The sequence below is a fragment of the Eucalyptus grandis genome, chromosome 3 (assembly GCF_016545825.1).
Source record: "Eucalyptus grandis isolate ANBG69807.140 chromosome 3, ASM1654582v1, whole genome shotgun sequence".
Lineage (NCBI taxonomy): Eukaryota > Viridiplantae > Streptophyta > Magnoliopsida > Myrtales > Myrtaceae > Eucalyptus > Eucalyptus grandis.
Window position 1 is genome coordinate 63020131 of NC_052614.1, and position 26860 is coordinate 63046990.

At 37.3% G+C, this 26860-nt stretch overlaps 1 pseudogene; it reads right to left on the minus strand.

Moving 5' to 3' along the window:
• Positions 1-20249: 20249 nt before the first annotated feature.
• On the minus strand, positions 20250-21536 carry LOC120292037 (annotated as a pseudogene).
• Between the last annotated feature and the right edge of the window lie 5324 nt (positions 21537-26860).

Below are 26860 nucleotides of genomic sequence, written 5' to 3' on the forward strand. Positions count from 1 at the left end.
GCTTAGAAGGCAGTAAGTCCATAGGTCTTGTGGAATATAATATGCAGAAACGATAAGATTTTGCAATTACGTGATTCGATCTGAGTGTCGGTACCTACGTATACGGAAAGAGTCAGCAGCAAATAATCCACTATAATTGGAGAATCAAAATTTATATCATGAACTGGGCACACCAACGCAGCCAAATATTCTGATTAAAAAGATTACCACCACCATCTCCACTATTTTGAGGCTCCAGTACAAATTCCATGATCACACATTAACTTTATCCATAACTGGTTGTAACCCTTCCATTGGGTAGTGGACTCGACTAATCTCCATAGTTCCGTCTCCTCGAGGTACATTTTGAATGACCCGAAGAAATCGAAAAGAGACTTACTATGACCAAACGCTTAGTAAAGAGAATTTATTTGAAGATAAATAGAAGCAACTCATATGATTCAACCTAGAAACAAGAAAAATGACCAATTATTCTATTTACAAATTTATTACTAATAAAAGATTGCTTGTTAAATAATCCATGATTAGACATAAATATTTTGGGTTAATACCTGAAAAACTCTAAATTAGTACAAGTGTGACAAATTTACCAAAATATTTTTTTGACTATGAAAAACCCCAAACCGGTACACTCGTGACAACTTTACTCCAACCGACCATAAAAAACCATAAATTGCCATATTGATAACATATTTACCCCAAACTAATTTAATCGATCGCCAAAAAATCCCAAATTGGTACATTTGTGACAGATATACCTCATGTTAAATTGGATTAATATCACAATAAAATCACAAAAATTTGTAAGCGTGACAAACAGAGAATAAAATCTCAAATCGATATTCGAGTCAGCTATCACATGGTATTTAATTTAATAATTTGACAGTAAAATTTAACGGAAACTAACAAAGGGTAAATTTGTTACAAGTGTAGAGTTTGGGGTAAATTTGTCACAGTGTACCAATTTAAGGTTTTCAGATATTAACCCAAATATTTTCCATGGCTGTCTTGTACTTGCTTTTCTTTTTCCATTTATGAATCTCACATTTATATATCTTTTTTACGTGAGATTGACATATTGGGCAACACAAAATTAAATAAAATATAACAAAAGTTGTCCTTCGAATAATTCTTATAAAAATCAGACATATATCAATAAATATGGAACTCATGATCAAGCTTTGGAGTTGGCCCAAGAGATCATTGGTAACATCTTCTTGCTTATCAAAACGATGGCCACGCATATCTCCAAGATAAGCAAAATGTCCCCGTCCAAAAAAAAAAAGCATGCTATGGATCTGCAAATTGATTGCTGCTGAAAAAACGGTATAATTAAAACCAATCGATTTCAATCCTTATGTTCTCTTTCGGATCTGAAAAAGGGTTGTGGAGAGATAAAATCGAAGCATGCCCCGACTGTCTAATCAAGCTTTGAACTTGGCCTGGTTATGCCAATCATAAAACCGTATTAAGCTCCTGAAAGATTAATTAAAGCAGGCAAAAGGAGAGAGAAAATCGAAGAGTGGAAGGAGTTGACCCTCATCTGATTCTATCATTTCTATGTAGTCGCTTCGTGGAGGGTAAAGGAGGAAGTCATATTAGGCCCGATAAAAAGCCAACCCTTTTGCCAACTTAAATTAATACAGGATAGTGGAATTCTGGCTGTTGTCTTGCTCTTCAAGTGCTTATAACTCATTAGTAAAGGATAAGTCCTCTCTCGAAATGAAGAGACTCCCCCCTCTCGAAATGAAGGGAATTCTATACCTGGTGTAAGCTATGGTTACTACAGCCCTAACCCTAAATTTAACCACTGCAATCCTTCTCCGCTTCTTAATTCTGTCTTCCCTCTTGAGTTTCGAGTGATTGTCATCTTCTTCGGAATTACCGATGGGCTCTCACTTCCAGCACTACCTTCAATTGTATTTATATATACAATCCTGATTGTGATCTTCGGAATTGAAGGTGGGCTCTGCTATCATGCAGTATCTTCACCGTTTTTCGGTATCTACCTTTATATAATTGCACACGGTAAGATTTATGCTCCGTTCGTTTCACGGAAAATAATTTCTAGGAAAATGTTTTCCGGATTTTCTGGTGTTCGTTTCATGGAAAACCAACTACTAAGGAAAATGTTTTCCACTTTTGAGAAGTGGAAAACATTTTCCATAACTTCTTCCACCTTATATCTTTTACTATCACATTTTTGTTTTATTTTTATGCTTTTCTTTTTTTTCTTTTCTTTCTTTCCTTTCATCTTTCTTCCTTAGCTTGGCTGGTGGCCGGCCCGCGGTGGCGGCGACCCGCCGCGCCGCGAGCCGCTCGAGCTTCACCCCAGCCGGCGAGGCCCGCCTAGCCCGATTTGTGGAAATCGAGCTCGCCTGAGCCGCGAGCTCTAGCCCGCCGGCTTCTGGAGGCGGAGCTCGCCGCTGGATCCGGCGAGCCGGGCGGGGCTCGGGCCTCGCCCAAGCTCGCAGAGGTCTGGCGAGCCACGAGCTCGCCAAATTTGCGGGAGCCGGGCTCGCTGAATCGGGAGCCCGAGCTCCACCGCCAAATCTAGCGAGCTTGCGTGGTCGCTGAGCCCACGAACCTCCGGCGAGCTTGGGTGAGATCGGCGAGCCTCGAGCTCGCGGATCGCGATCGGATCTTGGCCGCCCGCCGCGCCAGCCATCAGCGGGCGGCGGCGGAGGAAGGAGGAAGGAGGAAGGAGGAAGGATGAGGAAAAGAAAGGAAAAAAAAAAAGAAAAAGAAAGAAAGAAATAAATAAATAAAAATTTCGATTTTTAAAATATAAATAATTAAAACTTTATTTTAAAAAAATATAAAAATAAAACTAATGAACGGTGGAAAATAATAAAAATTGTATTTTTAAAAATACAAATATTTTTGGTCAATTAAAAATATTAAAATTCACTTTTTGATAATTTTTCATAAACAATTAAATTAGTTAACGAACGGTGGAAAATGTTTTCCACTCAAAATTTAAGTTTCAGCCGAACACTGGAAAATATAGTCATTTTCCTGAAAATGACTTATGGGAAAATGTTTTTCGGAGATGGTCTATTTTCCGCGAAACGAACGGACCCTTAGTTCCCTTGTTTCTTCATAATTCCGGCTATATTGAGTGTCTTGATTTCTGCATGTCAATCTTTGGAGAATCTGCCACTTTAGATGAATTGTATCTATGGCCTCTTATCGGTTCTTACTCGGTACTCCGCTAGACTACTGTGTTTTCTTGTTTCGTTCTTTGTACGGTGGGATGGCATCGGAAGAGTTCAACGACTCGTGCGACTAGCTGCCTTGTGCTCCAGATGGGTAGGCTTACTACCGAGAAGACTATCGATGTCCGGGATGATGAACCACCTCTAAAAAATTAGAAGAATGTAGCTTAACTTTAGTGGGGATAATACTTTCTAATCCGTCCATCAACTTCCCCGCATTCAGTACATTAAAAAGGCTTGGCGAACCGAGCGAGTTGACTTTTCACAACGAGAGGTTGGCCTATATGTAGTCAAATTTCAATTGGTTGCTGATAAACAACATGTTACGGATGGTAGTCCTTGGCTTTTCGAGTCACCTCTTTATACTGTGCCATGGTAGCCCAATACTCCTCTCCATTGCTATGATTTTTCAACATGTGCCTTATCGGTACAAATTTTTGACTGCCATTGGAATGGACTCGAGAAGATGATAACTAAGGCTATGCAAGACATTGGTCGGGTAATAGAGGTCCGACTTGACACTAAAGAGGGACCTACCGCTAGGACAGGTTGAGTGAGGGTCGACTTAAATCTGCAAGACCCTTTAAGAACAGTAAGTTGTTTCGTATTGATGGGAAAGCTTTTGTGGCTGGATTTTCGCTATGAGCATCTCTCGCATTTTGTTACTCTTGTGGGAAGTTGGGTCATTATGCAATGTATTGCAAGGAAATTCCCTATGACAGCTAAATTTGAAGCACGTGATAGTATGGTCTATGGTCGGTGGCTAAAGGTTGAAGTCAAAGAAACTAGTCTTTATTGGCAATCTTTATATGCACCTCAATCTATACCGATCAGTCTCAAGATACTATGCCTGAGACGCCTCCATCACACTCGCTGAATGTACCCTTTTGCCTCTAGTGACTCATAACGCAAGAGCAACAAAGAGCTCCACCGGTTTCTCCAATCCCTCAGCAAACTACAGGAACTGACCAACTGCATTCTCAGATGGACTTTATGGATGGGACTTCTATTCATACCACGTCGATACCTGCATTAGTTAAAATGAAGGGGCCTCAGCTACCTACTATGGATAATTAGCTACATAGGAAGATTAAGACTTCGTGCATGACGCCTATCAAGAGTGTCGCTAAAAAACAAAAGCGCTATACACCATATGACAAAAAAAGTTTACTTTTGCATGACCTGGATGAAGCAAGTTTGATGGAAACACCTATGCTTAACATGGGAGAAGATTGCACTCAGGCTATGGTGGCTAGCCCTCAACAGCCACCACCACACAAATGAAACTTATATGTTGGATCTGTCAGGGTTTGGGCAACCCCTTGACTCAAGCGCTAAAGGCCATGACGGCCAAGGAAAAACCCAAGATCGTTTTCTTAATGGAAACGAAGAATAGTGAAGTGAAGCTTACTTGTATTCAGCGTGTTTACGTTTCTCTAATGCTCATGTTATCAATCCTATTAGTTTGGCGGGAGGTCTAGCAGTCTTTTGGACCAATCAAGTATCATCGCGAGTGCTCCATTCAACGAAAGATTATATTGATATGACTTATAGGGAAGTGCGTGGAGACCATACTATCCGACTAACTTGCATTCATGCTCCTTTTGATTTTCGGCTTAAACAACTCTTGTGGGATGCCATGCGAAGAATAAGCTCAGCTAATGCACTTCCTGGCTTTGTGTGGGTGATTTTAACGAAGTCTTTTATCCATGGGAAAAGATGGGGAAAAGACCGGCTCATCTTTTTCGCATATCATTTCAGCAAGTTCGAACGATTGTGCCCTAATGGAGTTAGAAAGCAAAGGCTGTTGGTTCACTTGGATGAATAATAGGGAGGGTGATGAACTAGTGAAGGAAAGGCTGTACAGGCAATGTACACTTGATTGGAGACTGCAATTTCCAAATGCTAATGTCTTTGCGTTACCTGCTGTGGGCTCTGATCATAGCCCTTTGCTTATCGATACTTCAACAACATATAATAGAAGAGGGAAGACTTTTACGTTCGAATCATATTGGAATGAAGATGAAGAATGTCGAAGTATCATTTCAAATGCCTGGAATTCAGGCAACCGAGAAGTTCTAACCTAACTCTAAAGCTAAAAAGGTATCTTTTGCATTAACAAAGTGGAGTCGTTCAAAATTTGCTAGGGGTGATCTTAAAGTCACAGCTTTACAGCAACGCCTTCAGGATATCATTAACCAACGGCATAATAGTTTCAATGCTAATGAAGTGAATCATATAAAAGAGGATCTAAGGCGGATTTGGCACCAAGAAGAGCAATACTGGGCTATGCGCTCTAGAATTCAATGATTAAGGTGGGGTGATAAGAATACGAAGTTTTTCATGCGGCAACTCTTCAAAGAAGGCAAAAACCGTATTATCATGTTGCGGGATGACAATCAGCGATGGATCCGTGATCCAAAAACATTAAATGCTATGGCGTCCAATTTCTTTTCCCGATGTATATACGACAATGGGAAATAGAGATTATTGACCTATATTAGATCAATGCCCGCAGTTGTCACTCCGAGATATGAATGACAAGTTGCTGGAATTGATCTCGTTAGAGGAGGTTCGCAAGCTACTTTTCGCTTGGGAACTATTAAGGCTCCTGGCCTTGATGGCTTTAGTGGATTATTTTATCAAACTCATTGGGAGGTTATTAAGGAAGATCTCTTTCTCCTTGTACAATTTTTTTTTCAATCGGGAAGGATGCCTACCAATTCGAACCGGATTATCATTGCTTTGATTCCCAAGTTGCCTCACCCAAGAGCCTAGATCAATACGGACCGATAAGCCTCTGTAATTTTGCTTATAAAGTCATATCTAAGGTACTTGCTAACCGCCTAAAACCCTTGCTTCCTAATCTCGATTTCCATGGAACAATCGGCTTTTGTGAAGAGACGATAGATTCAAGATAATATACTAATCGTTCAAGAAGTTCTTCATCGGTTTTGGACTAGAACGAGAACGAGCGATTTAATGTGATAATCAAGACCGACATGAAAAAGGCTTATGATATAATAGAATGGGATTTCCTTAACAACTACCTCCTCGAATGGGTTTCCATCCAAGGTGGGTACACTTGATACTTCAATGTATAACCACAACATCTTACAATATCCGCTTAATGGCAAGTTACTTCCTTTTTTCTATCCAACTCGTGGCCTCGAGACAAGGTGACCCTCTCTCTCTCTCTCCATATATCTTTATTCTATTAGCAAATGTTTTATCTACTCTAATTACTCAAGCAGTCGACATGGGTCATATAAAGGGCATTAAATTAAATAGATGGTGTCCAACCTTGTCCCATCTCTTTTTGCGGACGATGCAATATTTTTCCTTGAGGCAACCATTAGGGAATGTCAAAATCTGGCTAATCTTTTAAATTAGTATTGTCTAACTACGAGCCAAGCTTTGAACCGAAACAAATCGGGACTATTTTTAGCAAGCATTGTCCTTTCGCCACAGAAAATTTGTCGTCCGAGTTGTGAGTACCGATACTACAACGATATGGAAAGTATTTGGGAATTCCGTCTGATTGGGGTCGCTCTAAAAAGGAAATGTTCTCTTGGATTTTTTAGGAGAGTACAAACTAAGTTGGAAGGATGGAAAGAAAAGTTTATTTCTAAGGGTGGTAAGGAAATTCTTATTAAATCTGTCACATCGGTGATTCCTCACTATGCTATGTCGATTTTTCAAACTTCCTAGTCACTTTGCAAAGCTATAGAACGAGCATTGCTTGGTTATGGTGGAAGAATTATCATAATAGAGTAGGGATACATCGGAAGAGATGGGATATTCTGAAGAAGAGGCGAAATGGTGGTCTATGATTCCTGATCTTATTGATTTCAACCGACCTATGCTTGGTAAACAAGCTTGGTGACTAATACAACAACCTCAAGATTTATGGAGTCAAATCTTTAAAGGACTATACTATCACTCTGATTTCCAATCGGCTCAAGGACATAGACCATCTTGGGGATGGCGGAGAGTGATACAGTGGGCGAGGGGATGCAATTTTACCAAATGTTAGATGGTCCGGTGGGAATGGATGAAATATCAGCATTAGAGAGGATAGATGGTTACCAAGAGAAATTCTTAGTGGACTCGCGACTAGAGAAGAACCAAAATTAGTGGTTGATCTCATTGATCCAATCCACAACTGGAATTTATCTCTGATGAGGAATTGTCTAGATAATCATATCATAGCAGAGGTTCCAACCATTCCTACCTTTGATGTAGATGAACTAGTCTGGACAGCCACCAAGGCCGGTCAACATACGGTGAAGAGCAATTATCATACTCCTACTTTCCCATTAGCAAAGAACCACAGCAATAATACAACATCAATGTCTTATCAATATCCTAAGCTACTCTGGAAGAAAATATGGGCTATGTAGATTGCTCCTAAACTTCGTATATTTCTATGGTCAACATGTCAAAATGCACTTGCCACTACTGACAACTGGGCGACATATTATTGCTGAACCTTTCGCCGATTCCAGAGATAGTAGAGCCGTTCGTGGACTAAAGATTTGAGCTCATCCCCTAATCTATCTAGATGTCGTGAGACTAGGGACTGCCAGGAGGCGTGAACTCTGTTTTCCCTAACCTAGGCCCGAGAGAGTCGAACCTATTGTTGATCGGGCCACAAAGGCCGACTCTCGAATACGTCGACCTAAGATTGGAACACTATCTCGCCTTACATTTTGCTAGACCTTGTATATACTGATGCTTTACTGTCTAGTTGTAAGCTTATGAAGTTATAATACATTTCCCGATTTCGACCCAAAAAAAAAAGTGCTTATAACTCTAAAGCTTCTCCATTCAACCATCAATCGACATCTTCATCTTCCTCAATTTTGGTACTCCACACTTACTTAAATTTACACAAGTCTCAATCAAGCATTGATCAGCCATCACTATATATTGACGACCGTGCTCATGGTCGTCGATGCACATGGTCATTGACAAAAAAATTCCCATAATTGGCAAATTGTCAATAGCCACACCATATTCAATGCCAAGTTATATTTACTCGGATCAGCTTCATGTCGATTACAAAGACTTGGCTATTTTTTGGTATAACCATATACTCCATCTTTATTCTTTAAACATTCGAAAGCCACCTAAAGATTACCTCTCAAAAGTTGGATGGATGCATATTATATCTCCGATGCTTCATACTTTGCATTTTGACAACCGCTAATCTCGCCTTTGTAACATCTTGACACATCATCCTCTAATCAACACGTTTTGCGAACCATTACTATTAGCCACTGCTTCTTTGGGATGGTGTAGGGACTTGACAAGATTTCATATTCATTTTACTTCAACTTCATATTCATCTTCAATTTTGATCCAAGCTATCCCCTGTTCCAATTTCTCTTTTTAGAATTCTCCATTATACTTCAACCAAGCGCTTCAATTAAATCCCAAAGCTCCTGAATATTCGGCTTCCACATATCTTTCTCGCTTCAACAAATGACACCTATATGTTCTAGCTTGAATAATCCTAATCAGGTAATTCTGGGTCTCTGTTTTATACGAGATCAATCAGATCGTATCCCTCCATCTCTAAAGGGTTGATTTCCACACTTTGTTGGAGAAAAGTTTCCTGTCCACGAAATTTCCATCGTAGAGTATGTCTGGTTGCCCAAATCTAGTTAATTTTGGGCTTTTCCTTGCCTTTGACCTTAAATTTTACCAATGGTTATTGAGACTTGTTGTAATTAAAAATGTACGTCCATGATGGGGTGCGAGACATTATTGAAAGGGTATGAAGTGAGAGGTATAAAAACCTTAGAAGACAAACCGTTGATGGTTGTCGTTGGTAGAAAATACATTTAGAGAGAACGTACGCTCCTCTCTCTCCCCCTTTTTTTCCATCAAGGCATTCCATTTTCATCTTTACGAAACAATCAGCATTTACGCTGTGGAAATCGGGTGCTTTCCTCATGATCACATCTAGACCAACGTGAGTATTTTGCTTGTGATTCATCCGCAATTCAACGTTCGTTCTGGGATTAATTGTTGTTTGCACATTGGAATCAGGTAAGTCGTCTTCCGCCAACTTGAATTCCAACATTGATATCAGAGCTCGATCGTGTTTTCTGCATGGTTTTTCATTAAATTTTCTCATTTACCATTTGATATTGAGATCAAGAGTATGAAATCTACACTGTTTGGATGTCTAATGGTCGGAATTGCCATCTAAAACTCGAAATCAAACCGGGCGAAGAACGGTCTCATGGGTCGCGTACACTCGTACAATTTTGGGCTTTTTTTTTCAAAATAATATTTTGGCCAAAATTAATTTTTGGATATACAAGGTGAAAGAGCTCATCGAGACGAGTCTGGTGATGGGTCGAGCGTCGCCGGAAGACATTGGACGCGCCCACACGCGCGCCGAAACCGCTGCATGTGGGCGCCACGCGCATGAAGCACTAGCAAAGCCAGCGCATGCCTACATGCGCCGGTCGCAAATTGGCAGGTGTGCATCACGCATTGATCGGCGAACCGGCACGTGATGAGGTCACCGTGACGTCATCGTCGGGCGGCAGCTGGCCGACCGGGTGACCCGACCCGACCCGAGATCCGATTCGAGGTTGACCCGACCCGACTTGATTGTTGATCGGTCAACGATCGGACTCCACAACAGGTTCGGCAGTCAAAATGGTCGTACCAGTCATCTGTTGGACCGATCGGATCGGCCAGAGCCATTTGGCTCGTTGGCGGGTGCGCCCACACGCCGCGCACTCAGGTGGCGCGTGTAGGCACGTGTGAGCTCGATTGGAGCGTGGTCAATGCCGTTTGGTTCGTATGAATGTTTTCTATACCGTGGTATAATTATTTTATACTTTTGAATTTTATAAATGTATGAAAATGCGTAGGAAACCCTATGTATGCGTATTTTTTTGGGGTTTAATGCATAGTTTATTCATTTGTAACTTGTATTTTTTGTGGTTTAAGAAATACAATAGCTAGCTTGTGTGCAAATGATGTCATATATGCTGTGTAGAGCTTGGTTCGATGATATCACGTATATAGTTTAATATACTTGCAATTTTCTAGTTATTAGAAAATTTGAACAATGATAGGAAATCCATTACATGTTGAATTGCGATTTTGATTATAGTTGAATGATGATTGTTGTTTATACGTTGGTTATTATTATGCAATGTTTTATGTTAAGGAAAATGTAGAAATTACATAAGGTCATGTAATTATTTTTCCTAATGGAAGTTCGTAGGTTGGTAGAATTTGAAAGAGTTCTCACTTAGAACTTAAAATTTGCACAAACTAAATTAATTAATGATAATATAACAATTGTACATAGAAGTTGATTGGAAACATAGTGAACTTTACTTTTATGTCTTTTGTTGAATTATCATTAATTTAGTTTGTCTTTGCTGCAAAATTAAATATGTGTGTTACTTTGTAAAATGTGCTAGTATTGATTCTGCGTTTATTATGTCAATGTGATATAGTAATTGATTATGGTTTCGACATCTAAGACCATTGTGGCTGACCTCAATAAGGATGAGAAGTTGAACGGTGACAATTATGATATTTGGCACCGAAAGGTTTAGTACATTCTTAAGGAGCAAGAGGTTTTGGAAACCCTCAACCATATTATGGATGAACCCGAGCATGAAACTTCAGCTCAACATAGGAGAGATTGAGAAGCTTATCAAGCTTGTAAAAGAAAATAGCATAGCTCGCATCACGTTGCTGAGCTATATGCAAGATGATCTCATGTGTGAGTTTGAAAGTTATGATAAAGCTCAAGATATGTGGGTTGTCTTAAAAGATAAGTTTTGGGGTACATCTCGCTACTAAGCCGAGAAGACTCACCATCAAGTTTAACACATTCTAAAAGTGCCTAAATGTAATGATGAGGCAGCATCTTCGGGAGATGTCAAACATGATCTGTGAGCTGAAGTAGGCACGTCACTCCCTTACTGATGAACAGCAAGTTCAGGCTGTTTATGGTGATTGTGTTGACATTTTGTATGGAACAGTTTATTATGGTTCAAGTCATGTATCAAATGGTTTTATGGTGTTAGACATTGACTATGATCAGTACAATGTTAATGTCGATGGTTAATTGCATCTTCTAGTAATGTTGAGATTGATGCAAGTACTTGGCATGCTAGATTAGGCGACATTGATTGTAAAGAATGCAAACATTAGCTAGAGAAGGCCTTTTAGGTCACTCACTAATGTTAGTATATCCGTATGTGAACATTGTTTAGCGGGAAAACAACTAGAAAACCATTCGGTAAATGGACTAGAGCTGAATTTCCATTGCATCTCATACATTATGACATTTGTGGTCCTTTGAATGTGAGGGCAAGGCATGGAGCCTCATATTTCGTCACTTTCATAGATGACTTTACACATTTCTCGGTTATGTCTTTCGATCTCCCATAAGTCAGAAGCATTAGAATGCTTTAGATGATATATAGCGATGGTAAAGAATCAATTGAACAAAACAATAAAGGCATTGAGAACTGATCGTAGATGTGAGTATCTATCGGAGCAATTCAAGGCTCTTTGTGATGAAAATGGAATTGTACGATAATTGACTATTCCTGGTACTCCACAACAAAATGGGGTTGCTGAGAAAAGGAATAGAACCCTATTGGAAATGGTTATATCTATGATGGCGCAAGCAAATTTACCTATCTCCTATTTGGGAAATGCGTTATTGACTGCTTATATACTTAACCGAGTGCCCTCAAAATCAATCACTTCCACCCTTATGAATTATGGAATGGTAGGAAACTAGACTTGAGTAGTCTACGTCCATAGGGATGTGCAGCTTATGTTCATGACTCTTCCCATAAATATGGTAAATTAGGTCATAGAGGGAAGAAATGTATTTTATAAGATATTCTGAACACTCCAAAGGGTACGTATTCATAGGTGAACAAGTTGATGAAAGTGTGACTGAAATGGAGTCACGAGATTGCACGTTTTTGGAGAATGATTTTCCTAATAGAGGTGAGATTGATAAGAAATTTCAATTATATGAGATAGAAAATCCTGATAACACACCCACTGATATTGTAGAGGGAAATGAAAATTCACCTTAACATGCAAGACCTAGTGAGAGTGTTGCATCGCTAACGAATTGAATTCAAGAGTTCAATTGTGTAAAAGTAATCGTAAAAGTATTCCTCGTCGTCATTTTGAGATTAAATAAGCATTTATGATTGCTCATAATGATGATGCCGAGCCTAAGACTATTCAAGAGGCTCTCTCATCCTCTGATAAGGAAGAATTGAGAAAAGTTTTAGAATATGAGATGGAGTCAATGAGGGCAAACCATGTCTGGGACTTGGTTGATCTACCACCCAATCATAAGGCCATTTGAAACAAATGGGTTTTCAAGATTAAGTGAAGGGTGGATGGATCCATTGAAAGTATAAGGCTCGCCTTGTAGTGAAAGGTTATACTCAACAAGAGGGTATAGACTATGAGGAAACCTTTTCACTAGTTGTAAGCTTTGCCTCAATATGCCTTATTCTAGCCATCATTACACATTTGGACCTTGAATTATATCAAATGGATGTAAATATGACATTTCTTAATGGAGAACTAGATGAGGAAATCTATATGAAGCAGCCAATAGGTTTCGTAGCTAAAGGTCAAGAGCATAAAGTTTGCAAACTTCATCGCTTAATAAATGGCCTTAGACAATCATCTAGACAGTGGTATCTTCGTTTTCATTGAGCTATAACCATTTTTGGTTTCACGATAATCGAGGAAGATTATTGTGTATATGTCAAGCGGTCCGAAGATAAATTTGTGATTTTATCACTTTATGTGGACGATATTCTATTGGCTGAAATGACAAGATTTTGGTTATCATCATAAAAGAATGGTTGTCCTCCAATTTTGAGATGAATGACATGAGAGAAGCTGCTTATATATTAGGAGTTAAGATTGAAAGAGATCGATCAAGGAAACTTCTTACTTTATCACAAGAGTCTTATATTATGAAGATTCTTAAACGTTTTAATATGCAGCACTGTAATCTCATTGATACCCCCGTCATGCAAGGTGAAAGCCTAAGTACCGAGTTGTGTCCTAAGACTCTATAAAGAATTAAAGCAATGGAAACTGTTCCTTACGCTAGTACAGTCAGAAGTTTGATGTATGCTATGATGTGTACTCGACCCGACATATGTTATGCCGTGGGATTGGTGAACCGATATCAATCAAATCCCAGTTAAGCATACTGGAAAGTGGTGAAGATGATTCTAAGATACTTGAAGGGCACCATGAACTATTGACTTTGTTATCAAGGAAGTGATTTACGCCTATCAGGCTATTCAAATGCTGATTGGGGTGGAGACCTGGATGAGCGTAAATCGACTTCTGGATATGCGTTCTTGCTCAATGGAGGTAATTTCTTGAAATAACAAGAAACAGACATACACGGCATTATCTACTATGGAGGCAGAATTTATTGCATATTCTATCGCAAAGGTAAGAAGCAGTATGGCTAAAATGTTTCTTGAAAATTTAGCCATTGTCACTAAAGTTCCAAGACCAATGACAGTTTATTACGATAATCAAGCAGCCATTGCCTATGTGAAATATCCCAAGTATCATGGAAGGACGAAGCACATTGACATAAAGAACAACTTCATCGAGATATTATAGTACAGAAAAGAAGCGATTCTGGAATACATTTCAACCAATAGAATGGTTGCCGATCTATTTACGGAAGCTATTCCTAGAGACATATTCTTGACTCATAGGATGTCACTAGGATTGCGTAGAATGTGATATATGTTATTGTAGAAGATCATTGGTTTATGTATTTATGGACAGATGTATTGTACTTGTTTATTTATTAGTGATTTGATGTTTTATCAATAAGTACAAATCCACTATGAGACTAGCATTACACACATATATTATTGAAAAGTATGTCAGCATGCAATGATTAGCTCACTCACACGAGCAATCGCCTCAAGTGCTTTAGATAGCACGTTAAGATGAGACGTTATGTACAAATAAATGCTGAAGAGCAAGTCTAGTACATAAAATATGTCGCATTGATTGGAGTCAAGATGAGGTCTATGATTTGTTTATAACAAGACCGAACATGATAGTCCCACAATCATGTATGCTTGAAAGATGCCAAATGCGATTACTTAATTAGACGTTATAGAAAGCAAGTTGATATAGCACTCGGGCTAAACATGAGTACGTGAGAAGCACATGACTATGTTTAGCTAAGATCTGTATAGTGGATATATTTGATAAATGACATACGCTCTTATAGAAAGAGTAATCCACTATAGCATGTAATTCATACTACATGTGCATTGTACGACTAATAATGGAAGATGAGTAAAATTATCCCTATTTACTCATCGTGTGAGCTCTTAAGGTAATTTATAATTTACCTTAATTTTGTGCCCTATGTTACTTCGACTATATTCTCAAGTGAAAGATCAATGTTGCTACTTTAGCATGTTATCGGCGGTCATGAATAGATAATGGCCTTGTGGGACGTGTCTAGGAAAACAGTTATTCTGAAATAGAGAGAGACATGAGTGCGAAGAAAGACTATTGTTGTTTTACATCTATCACATGTATTTATTATCGACCAATTATATCGCCTTATGTGGTTGCAGATATAATTGTAAATAGATGGTGTGTTTTTAGGATAGTCAAGTATAGCTTTTAAGGGATAGGTATACTTGGATTGATGTAATAAAATATGTCTAGGGAACTCTAAGACATCGATTGTTCATTTCTTTTCGGGGTTGTAGCCATTATGTCATCCCTAACAGGTGCATAATTTAAGCTCTCAAGTGTAGGTGTACTCACTAGTCGCACGGCTTACTTGCCAAAGATAAAATTGTTCTGTGAAGTTGATAAATGTTGAATGCCTTGCCTTATATTCTTGATAGAGAGTTATCAAGCCCATCATGTCCGAGTGGGAGATGTTGTAATTAAAAAGGTACGTCCATGATGGGGTGCTAGACATTATTGAAAGGGTATGAAGTGAGAGGTATAAAAACCTTTCTTAGAAGACAACCATTGATGGTTGTTGTTGGCAGAAAATACGTTTAGAGAGAACGTACACTCCTTTCTCTCCCTTTTTTTTTTTTCCATCAAGGCGTTCCATTTTCATCTTTAAGAAAACAATCAGCTTTTACGTTGTGGAAATCGGGTGCTTTCTTCGTGATATCATCCAGACCAACGTGGAGTAATTTCGCTCGTGATTCGTCCACAATTCAACGTTCGCCCGGGGTTAATTGTTGTTTACGCATCGGAATCAGGTAAGTTGTCTTCCGCCGACTTGAATTCCAACAAGACTAAATCCTTTATTCTCTTCTGTCTGAAAAAAAAAAAAAAAAAAAAAAAAAAAAGCCAAAATCGACAAAGCTTTTCATATTACCTAGGGCTATCGATGCGCTCCAGCCAACGAGTATGCTATATCGACAAAGTCTTCGAAACCTTGAGTGATGGGTGGTAAAAGATGTATATAAAAAGCCAGAATAACAAAAAGGCAATTTGAGTGGATTATTTATCGGTGTCGTGGAAAAAATTGGTTATGAAGGTGCCATTGGAAACCAACATTAGGTTATGCTCTCTCGGGATAGTGGGGAAAACGGAAAACTTCAATCCAATCTACTTTGTAGGTTTGTCTCCTCCTTGAATCACGAATCCATCATCGACATCTCCTCGAAGTTAGCCTGATGAAATATTATATTCAGAGTTGCTCACAATTTAAAGGTGGAGGCCAACATTAGGTCATGCTTACAAAGAAAAATCATGAGAAAGGGAAGATTCGATCCAATCTACGCTGTGTGTTCGGAGGGCGGAATCTTCAACCCTGCCTTTTTTTTCCGGTAGAGAAAGTCGTCAATGATGGCACTATTAGAAAATTCGATAATCGACTTACTCCTCCAGGTGGCCAGCCGGTAGGCGGTAGGTGCAGCGTTACCCTGTGGTGGTGACACATTATGGGGATAAGACGGAGGTCCTCTAATTTATTTAGTATCAGTTTTGACAAGAGGGAGAAAAAATTAATTTCATTTATCTTAGCAATAATATCTTAAAAAAATATCAGATGAAAGGAAAGAAACATTTCATGGGAGAACTTATTAATTACATTATCAAATGAATGCATCGTCTGGTATTTTGATGATATTTCATTTTTGCTTGTGGGTTGAAATCAAAACCCCTAAGCAGAGAAGCTTCATCGTCCAGCCTTGCGTTCGCTGCATGTGGGGATGTTGTGCCTTCTTTCACCCTATAGTTGATATCTCTCTATTATCAGGGAAGAGATCACCATTTGAGGTGCACTTGAGGATTAGGGGAAGCTTTTTATAAAGCAAGCGAATCAGTTCAAAGTTCAAAGTCGAGAGGTTTCACTATTGGCTTATATCGGCTAAGATCAAAACCAGGTACAGAGAGGTTGGAAAGAGACTCTCAATTTTAAAGCCAATGTGGCAATCACAGATGACTTTTTTTTTTTTTTTGGTCGGAAGGAGGACTTAGATTATCATAAAAGAGAGTAATTACAAGCGGCACAACCAGCAGCTAAAGCATTAGAACAAAGTAAGGTAATCAAAAAAGAGGGCAGCCAGATGGCCCAATCTTGAGAGAGGACCCGACAAGGGAGTGACACCATAGAATAAACGAAGCCACCGATGATGGCAAGAGTGGACCCGACAAGGGAGAAAATTCAATGGTTTTCATAAAAAGGGAAGAGAATTTGTTCCCAAAAAAAATCATGTCATGAGTCATCTAATGATGACGATGGTATCATCCAGAGATCTAAGTTTCTAGCAAAATCAAGTTTAATTAGGTATGAAAGCGAGCTAAAGAATGACAAAGGCTTGACTGCAGCTTTTTCCTTTTTTTTTTTTTTTTTTGAAGAGCTTTTTCCTTTTCAAAAGTCGGTTGGTGATTTGATCACTCTTTTCGAAAGGACAAAGACTATCATGTGTTGTTGTTCGTTTGACTACACAACTTCGGCTGCATTAGATTAATGCCGAAAAATTATGTCAGTGTCATTATCAATCTCTCTTCCTGACGAAATTCCTTTCACCAGAAGATAATATTTGATTTTCTATCGAATCGTGTTCCGTGCCAATTCAGACAGGAAGTGGCACGTGTAATCAAGAATTATAATTAATTACTCTAGAAGAAAGCAAATGCAAGTACCGGAAAGTTAAAATGTAGGAACTAGAAAGTCAAGTTGATAAATTAAAAGATACATAACTCGTACTGATGATCTTGTATTCCTTCTACAAATAATTCAACGGGGCTTATATAACCCTATTGCAAGACGTAGACACTCCTAAGCGGTCGATATTCAACTTAAAGGTTACAAATCGCAACTCCGTGATCTTAGGCTCCATGGACAAATTCAATGATCGCGTATTTACCTTATCCATATGCTGTAGTGAAATCAAATAACACACTTCCACAATGTTGGCATACAAAACTTGATTCAGTTTTCAAGTAATATGTCAATGAAATCTTCATCTTTGTGGTCTTGGGTTCAAATCTTATTGGAAGTGCTCCAGAAGTAAAATCCTGAGTGCAGTAGGCCCGATGTCTGGAGTGCCTCCTTTAATATCACTTGGAGTGGTGGATCAACTGAAATGCATATAAACTGGCTAGGACAAAAATTTAACACTATGATCAAAAAAGAAAACTAAAAGAAGAAGCTTCAACTACATTTTTGTTTTTTTTTTCTTGACGAGTGGAGGCGACAACGTGAAGAAATATGAAAGATGGTAACAAAACTGATTTGGAAAAGTTTACGAAATTGTAAAAAGATTCACAAAGATTAAAGTAAGTTATCATATGGATTTGGAAGTTGGTTTCAAGTGCCAGGTCTTTCTGTAAACAGAGCACCAGGGCCACCGGCCCATTCAAGTGAGACCGATAGCACTTTGCCTAAGTCCATGAATCAAACGGAACCATATAGCATCGGCAAAACAGGAAAATCAATGCTAGTTCTTCGTTAGATGGTTGTGTCGGTTGATCTCACATGTACCGCAATACAGTTGACAGACTCTCGAGATAAAATTAGGCAATACAGAATGACTTGAAATTCGCGGCAGCAGCCGAGCATAATTGTAAGAACTCAACTTCAGCATGGAATAAAAGTTGAAATATTGAGTTAGTAAGAATTGAGAGCTTGTAGATCTGAGTAATATGAACTTCAGTTAATGTTTGACATCACAAGTTCGGATATGCAGGATAATAATTACCTTTTCATTCTGATGTATTTTAACCTCATCCTAGATATCAAAAATCCAAAATTATACCTACTACTATTCATTTTACCTTAAACTTGTTATTTTTATTTTATTTAAGCCACATGGGTGCCAAGTCAACACTGTTTGCTTTCCGGCATCCATGTAGTCAGATCTTTTAACAGTTTTCAGTAACAAAAATTTAATAGGAGTAAATATATTACATAGATATAAGTTTGAGATTTTTGTTATTAGTGAGCATGGTACATGACTTTTTCCTTTATTGTTGTGGCTAAACAACAAAAGCCGCAACTGAGACTGCAAAATTAATGGGATGGTTCTTTTGTTCTTTTCGACACTTCTATAAAAATTTGATGATTTAGTAGAATAATTTAGATCTAATTTCACTTTTCTTTTTCTTGGTAAATAATTTAACTCTCCTTTGGCACAAGCGAAATGATGCTTAACATTTTGACCAGTGGTTGGATAATATGCAAGGACAATAATTCATTCAACAGAGTACTATTTAGCTCATGACAGTAATTAGTTATATCTATCAAATCACATGTTTGCTTCAACCGATATATAAGATATCATTCAACATAGCATTATTTTTCTTTTGAAAAAAAAATACTATTTTGAGAAAAGTTATTTTAAAAATCCTAGATGATTTACACTTTTTCCAATTCAATCATGAACGTTTTAATTTTGCTAATTGAGTTCTTAATATTTTTATATTTTGCCGTTGAGTCCATCTAACTAACTTTAGCTAAAAATCACTAACGCAAACCTCGGCCATCTTACCTAGCACATCCAATGGTCAATTTTTTTATAATATTTTAGCATTTTTTGAATATATTTATTTCTTCTTCTTCTTCTTCTTCTTCTTTCTTTCTTTTCCATTTTTTTCCAAGCCCAATGAGGGTCGAGTGGCCAACCCTAGCTATGAAGCCCTCATCGGACTTGGTTGAAAATTAAAAAAAAAAAAAAAAGGAAAAGAAAGAAGAAAAGAAAAATAATAATCATAAAGAAATCTTTTAAAAAAATTATAAAAAAAAAAAAAAAAAAATTGTCTACATGGCGTGGGTTGTCCAATGAGACATCATAAGCATCCATGTCAGTGATTTTCAATTAAAATTGACCACATGAGTTCAATTGACAAAACTTGAAAATGTTTAAAACTTATTTGACATAAATGAAAAGTTCACGACTGAATGATAAAAGAGTAATATGTTTAAGACTTTTTGGATAATTTTCCCTACTACTTTGCTAGTTAGTAGGCAAGAAAATTTTGAAGGAAGAGAAGGCAACTTTTGTGTTATTGATTAAAAGGGTCATTTGTGTAGTATGTATACTATGTCGGTTCTAGGTATTTCTAATAGATAATAAGAGGCTAAAAGATCTTCAGATCATTGGCATTCTTTTTCTTTTTCGTTTTCTTTTTTTGGATCAGTTCTACTTTGCTCATATTCTAACTCTCTGAGGTTCTACTCTACACTTATTCTAACTCTCATTCTCAGACTTTTGTCTTGCCTCCTTACAAGGCATGAGAATCGAAACCCACTCCTGAAAACTAATTCGTCCCCACCCCAACCCCCCTAAGAAGGTGGGGATTCGAACCCCCACCTCCCAATAAGTTCTACAAGGATCAACTGTCAAGTCGCTAATGGGAATACTTAAGTGACGTCACAAGCTAACTAGTAGTCTTATGAAATTTCTCAAGGAGACTTCGCACCATCTCTTATTTACTAGTCACGGCTTACAAAACTCGACTCCTATCCTAGGCAGCCCCACTGCATCCATTGCTCATCAGTGTCCTCATTGATTCAAGCCTTAGCTCTTTCCCTTGAAACTTTGTGGCTGCATGGGAGTAGTCCCCGAAGGCGTACTTCTCCGGGTACAGGAGCTTTGTCGCTAGCGAGATGATGGCATCATCCGCAAGATTGTAGAACGTGGCCACAGAGAGCCGGCAACCATTCTTCTCAGCCATGACACGGTGCAAAACGCTCTTGTACTGCCTGTTGGTCACCACCTCGAGTTGGTCCCCGGTGTTGACGCATATGCTTGCATAGTTGGACCGCAGGATCGGCACCCATTGCCCCTCATGGAGGAACTCAAGGCCCGAGACTCAATCATCCTGAAGCATCACAATGATCCCACCTGCATCGATGTGTTCCCAGAGCCCCCACAGTCTCTTAGTGTAGGGGCATTCCGGGTATTTCGCCACCTTCATCCCCACGGAAGGCCCATTTCTCCCTGAGAATGCCCTCTTTATGTGGTCCTTGTCTAGGCCAAGGTTCTCACAGATGAGCTCTGAGAGCTTCTTTACTAGCTTTATCACCTGAGTGATGTACTAGTCCATTACCGCCTAAAAGGAATATTGCACAGAGGATTAGTCAGTCACTGGGTAAACATTATAGATACTAAGGCAAGTGGACTAAATTGATCTCCAATGCAATATGACGAACTCTAAGCGACTAATCCGCCAAATCACCTTTCAAACCAAAATTCCAAAGATACCGGGCTTAGTCTCTTTATTGATTACTTAGTCACTACAAAGAAGGTTGGATAATGAAAGTTCTCAAATGATCGAGTTGTAAACTTACGATTGGGATTAATTTTCTCACGCACCGAAATCGTTCGAGAGGTTCTGAAGTCCTCAATGTTCGACTTCGGGTAGTGCCGATGAAGAAGGGCCATTCCTAGTCTAGATCGTGTGTAGTACTATTGGCATGTTTTAAGCATTCGGCAGTTTCGACACATAGAAAGTTGCCTTCAAATTCTCCTCATAGTGGGTGTTGACAAAACGCTTCACTTTCTTCATCGCCTTAGGATCAACACCATGGTTCTTAATTTGTAAGAAAAACATCATCATCATAATCATTTCTTAAGATAAGAGAGTGAATTGGGTTGATAAAAAAGATTGAAGTTCGTCGATGATGACGATGAATCACAAAATGTTACCTTGAAGCAACCCCATTTCTCACAAGCATGGTGAAGTATTGCCAATGTTTTGCTCCCCGTTCTCACCACCAAGCTCACTCAAATCTATCATAGGAATTTCCATGATTTCGCTTCCTCTTTTCTTTACCTCCGAACTCTCTATGACAAGTTTATTGAGATGGTTGATGGACTGAGCATATACATATATAGGGTTAGAGATGGGGGAAGTTCAATGAATTTTTTGCCTACATTTTTTGAGACTTTTATGGGAAAGACAAGGGAAAGAAAAAGGTCTGGGGCTGGGAAAAATATTAAGGCGTCATCGTCGTACACAAGAGTGATTTTGATAGAAAGGCGGTGTGGTTAGTCAAGAGTTGATCACCTAAAGCAACATGCTTGGTTGGATTCTCGGGAAAAAGACTCATCTAAGTGATCCTAAGGAAAAAAAATGAGTCATGATCCAAATCCCGCTATAATGACAAAATGCTTTAGCAAATAGATAGGTTATGAACTTATTTCTCATGTCTATCATAAAGAAAAGCACGTGGTGGTCTTCTTTAGTGTTGTTGGGGACCAGTTCATTCAATCAAAGTGTTAGGGCTCACTTATTCGGTATTCATGCTTCGGTGTTCCAACCCCTCAATTGACCTCGTTTCTTCGCTTGGTTCAACCCAATTTAATCCAACAACAAAGAGCTCCAACAATTGTTAAAGAGCCCAACATAACTCAGGTTAAGAGATAATTGAGTATGCCACGAATTATTAGGATATCGAATATGCCTTGTAGATGGACCTTTATGCTATGACCAATGCCTTAGACTCTAGTTGGTCGTATCTATGTGAGTTCGTGTGTTCTATGTCTCGTAAAACAAGCATTCTTCTTTCCGAGAAAGTATCAGGGAAAGCTCCACTCCGTTACAAAGTTCACCAAAAAGGTCAGATTTGCATCAAAACAGAAGTTCCCAAGTGTTATGTCCACTATGAGTGAAATCAATCAAATGGGACCTCATGCAAATCAATCAAGTGGTCGGGATATCCTTTGGAATGTTTGGTGTCGATTAAAATCAAGACTTTTCTTCTCCTTCTTCTTTTCATATTTTCCGACGTATTTATCAGATTTCACATAATGAGTCGATTTGCAGCAAATCGGGAGCTACCAAGTGTCATGTCAATGTGAGTTTGTTTTTCATCTTCCACCCATTGTTTGTATTGGATTTCAGAAGAGCTTGTAGACTAGACAATGATTGAACATCTAGCAGGGTTGTTGAGTTTGGAATTATGACCACAAAGCGTAAAATCAACCTAAGAGCATATGGGAAAGTAGAATTATGTAGGATTGAACCACCAACTTGCACCTTGGTTCATTCTTTTCAAAACTTAAATCGTTGGGCAATCCACACATTAGAAATTTGCACTGAAAAAAAGTTGGTGATTCCCTAAATGAAGGTTACCTTGCTTTCTAATAATAATTATTATTAGCAAAATAGACATGATTTAAGGGAGAAAAATTATGTTTAAGAAAAGTGACTTGACAATGAGTTGCGCTTTTTTCACTTCTCATCCAGCTCAAACACTTTTATTATTTATTTTTTATAGTGTATTGTCCATCTTACCCATCGCTTTTTCCTCCTTTAAATGTTGTACTCCACATAGTCAAATGTAGGGGCCATGTGGATCCTTTTTTGAATTTATTTCTTCTTTTTCTTCCACCTTTCTTTTTCTTGTCCTCACTTGTGTTGAAGCGTATCCTCCAACACCTCTATGCACACCAGCAATTGGGCAATCTCACAGCCTCACAAGCTTCCTCTCTACCTCGCCATCGTCCCTTAAAGCTCTTGGAATGTCTAGCAAAATCCCCTATGCTGGTATGATCTTCCTCTTGATATAATTCTCTATGTTGATCTTTTGATTATTGCGATAATTTGGTTATATTCATAATAGAATGATCAAGGTGCTTGAGCTCATGACTTGATTAGTGTCAAGCCTTTTGGCTTTAGTGGTGTATTGGAGGCTTCAGTAATGGTTTTGCCTTTGTCTTTGTCTTTTTTGGGTTTTGGCATGATTGTATCTCCTGTAAAAATTCTCTTATGAGAAAATCAGGTAATGAATTTGAAGAACTATTTATAAATTCAATATCAAAACCAAATATTAAAAGTATGGCTTACCATTTTGCAAAAATCTGTTTTGATGCAATATTCAAGACGTCTTTTTGTAAAACATCTTTGGCTGATTTGTAATCAATTGTCAAGAGAAATTTTTAGTTCAATAAATCTCATTGGAATTTTGATATGGAAAAACTAATTTCCTTTTTGATTGTTGAGTAATTTTGCTGGTTTGAGTTCTAATGTTTTAAGACAAAATGGACAACTTGTTCTTTAGTATTCTTGACCTATTTAAGAATACCGTCATATCCTATATATGAAGCATCTGTTTCAACTATTTTGAAAGTAGATGGATCAGCTAGGTGTAAGCATGGTATTTCCTTAACATGAATATTTATTTGTTTGACAATGTTTGCATGGACTGAAGTCCATGGTGGAGAATCCTTTTGTAACCTTTACAAAGAATATTTATATTGGAGAATAAATCTATAATATAATTGAGACTAAAGAAATATATAATATAATTGAGACTATCTAAGAATCTTTACAATTGGATTTTGTCTTTAATCTCATTCTGGAATTTATCAAGAAATTAGATTGATCTTTTTTTATGGGAATTATGGTGCCTAAACAGATATAATGACCTAGGAATCTAATTTTGGTCTGAAGAGTGCAATTTTAGTAGGAAATACTACTAAATCATTTTGTATGATTATTTTTATAAAGGTAGATATATGTTTGAAATGTTGTTCTAAATTGGGGGAGAAAACCAGTACAACATCCATGTAGACTGGGATGTAATCTGAATAATGATTGAAAATTTCATTCATGATTATTTGAAATTCTGACGGGGTATTCTTGAGACTAAATAGCATAACATTCCATTCATATTGACCAAAAGGGACAGTAAAAGCAATTTTATATTGATCATTTTTATTGATTTGTATTTGCCAAAATCCTAATTTCATGTCAAATTTTGAAAATATTTTTGATCTACATAATCTGTTTAACAAGTCCTTTTTGTTGGGTATTGATACCTTATTCATCTAAAGGTTGTATTCAAAGTTTTATAATTAATAACTAACTTGGGAACACATTTTTCTAATTTAGTATTTTTATTGACATAGAAAACAAAACAGCTCCATGGTGATTGACTTTTCCTAATGAAATTTTTTTTCGTTCGAAGATCTTGTATTTCTATTTGGCAAAATTTTGAAACTTTTTGATTCATTTGTGTAGGATGAGCTTTTGTAGGTATTTTATTTTCAGAAAAATCTTGTTCATGAGATAAATCGACAATATGCTTTTTTCTTTCCCAAAAAGCATTAGGTAAGGTAGAACATATAATTTTCTGTGTTTTTGTAGGGACGCTATGTTATCTTTGATGTTTGTTTTTAAGGATTTTCTTCTTTTTTTTTAATTATGAGTCTTCTTTAAAAATTCAAGCTGGTTTTATTTATCTTTTATAAGACAATTTATTCCTAAAATTGAATGTTCTTATAAGATAATTAGGCTTCTCATTTGTGATTTTGTTATAAAGGGAAATGTGATTTTTCTATTTAAATCATGAATTTCAATTCCTTCATTTGTTACTATAAAAGGTTGAATTAATTGTATGAAGGGTGTTTCTAGAATTACTTCTTGTATCATATTTTTAATTAAAAAGAAAGGAAATTTTGTAAGACATTTGAATTTTTATTAATATTAATTCTTCTAGCAATTTACATTTAATATTTAACTTGTCTCCCGAGGCTGATTTTAATGATTCAGATGTTTTATCGAAGTATTTTGTTGGAACAAGGCTTTTTTTTTTTATACAATTAAGATCGGCCCCGTATCAAAGAGTACTATTGTTTCAATAATAACTTCATTATTGATTTTTATCATTATGTTTATTATCCATTTAGAGGTTATTTCTGTTAATAGCATTAAAGAGTTTTGATTAGAAGTATTAGAAGTATTAATGATTTCATTTTGATCTTCTAATTTTGCTTTTCCCTTTGTGATGAGAGCTTTTATATCGGAGATTTCTTGTTTCAATTCTATTTTTGCAGCCTTCAAGGCTTGTATTTCTAATTTTTATTGTTTTATTTTACTTTGGAGATCATTAATATTTATTAGCCTAGACTAGTTTTTTTTTTTTTTCTATTAAGAATATCTTTTAGATTATAAGAAGTATTAGGTTTAGAAGTAATATTCATTGAAAATTGAAATCTATCTAAATATTCTATTTTGGCTTCGGTTCATCAACAATGTTGAAGAGGAATTCTTTTTTCTTTTTGTCAACATATTTATTTCAGGAATAGATTTATCAAGAGAGGCATCTTCATATTATGATTTTGAAGAGGTTTTTATTTCATTTATTTGAAGACATTCTTCTTCAAGAAATTCATCATAAGAGGTATCATTAGTTTCTATAAGGATGTTATTTAATTGGTATAAAGTATTATCATCTAATGAGAGTTCATTTAATCTTTTACTAATTCTACAATGTTTTGAAATATATCCTTTTCTACCACATTAGTAACATTTAAGATCTTTAAAAATTTTCTTATTAGTTTATGGTCTATTTTGGTGTCTTCATTTATTTTTGTGAAGTTGTGATTTGTTACACTGTTTTCTTTTTTTTCTTTTTCAGAAGGACAAGTTCTTTTGCATTTTGATTTTAACTTTTCATTATAAGAAGGGTCGATTAGGGGCATAGAAATCTCCTAAACTTCTAAGAGATTGTTCTTCTTTGAGTTGTCTTTGTAATTTGATTTCATTACACATTTGTGTTCCTTATCTACAAACATAAGAGACTATTTCTTCATATGAAAGTAGATCATAACGTATTTAGTCACCGTATTCTTCTATAATCCTATCTCTAACTTGGTGACATATTATTTAGGGTAAACCTACTAAGAATTTTTAATACATACATACATGTGTGTGTGTGTGTGTGTGTGTGTGTGTGTGTGTATGTATATATATAATCGAAAGTGCATGACTTTATTGACGTCAAAGATGCTGGAGTAAAATTTTCTTTTTCAATATTTTCGACCTTAGTTCTCCAGAGGAGCAAGTCATAAATATTTAGAAATAGAACCATCTGATTTGATTCATTCTCAATAGCCATGAGATGATCGTCTTAGGGTGATCCTTTTGTCGACGGATGCTCCTATTACACTCGTAGTCTCGATAGATCCTTTGTCATGTGACCCCAAGCAAGAAAATGCACAAAGTTGCACAATTTCAGGCAAACTAAATCTAGACAAGATGTAAGCATCGCACAAGGGCCACTTAGGCTGCGCATGGCAACGCTTCTCTTCCCGGAAAGAGTTTTTTTTTTTTTTCAGAAATGGTTC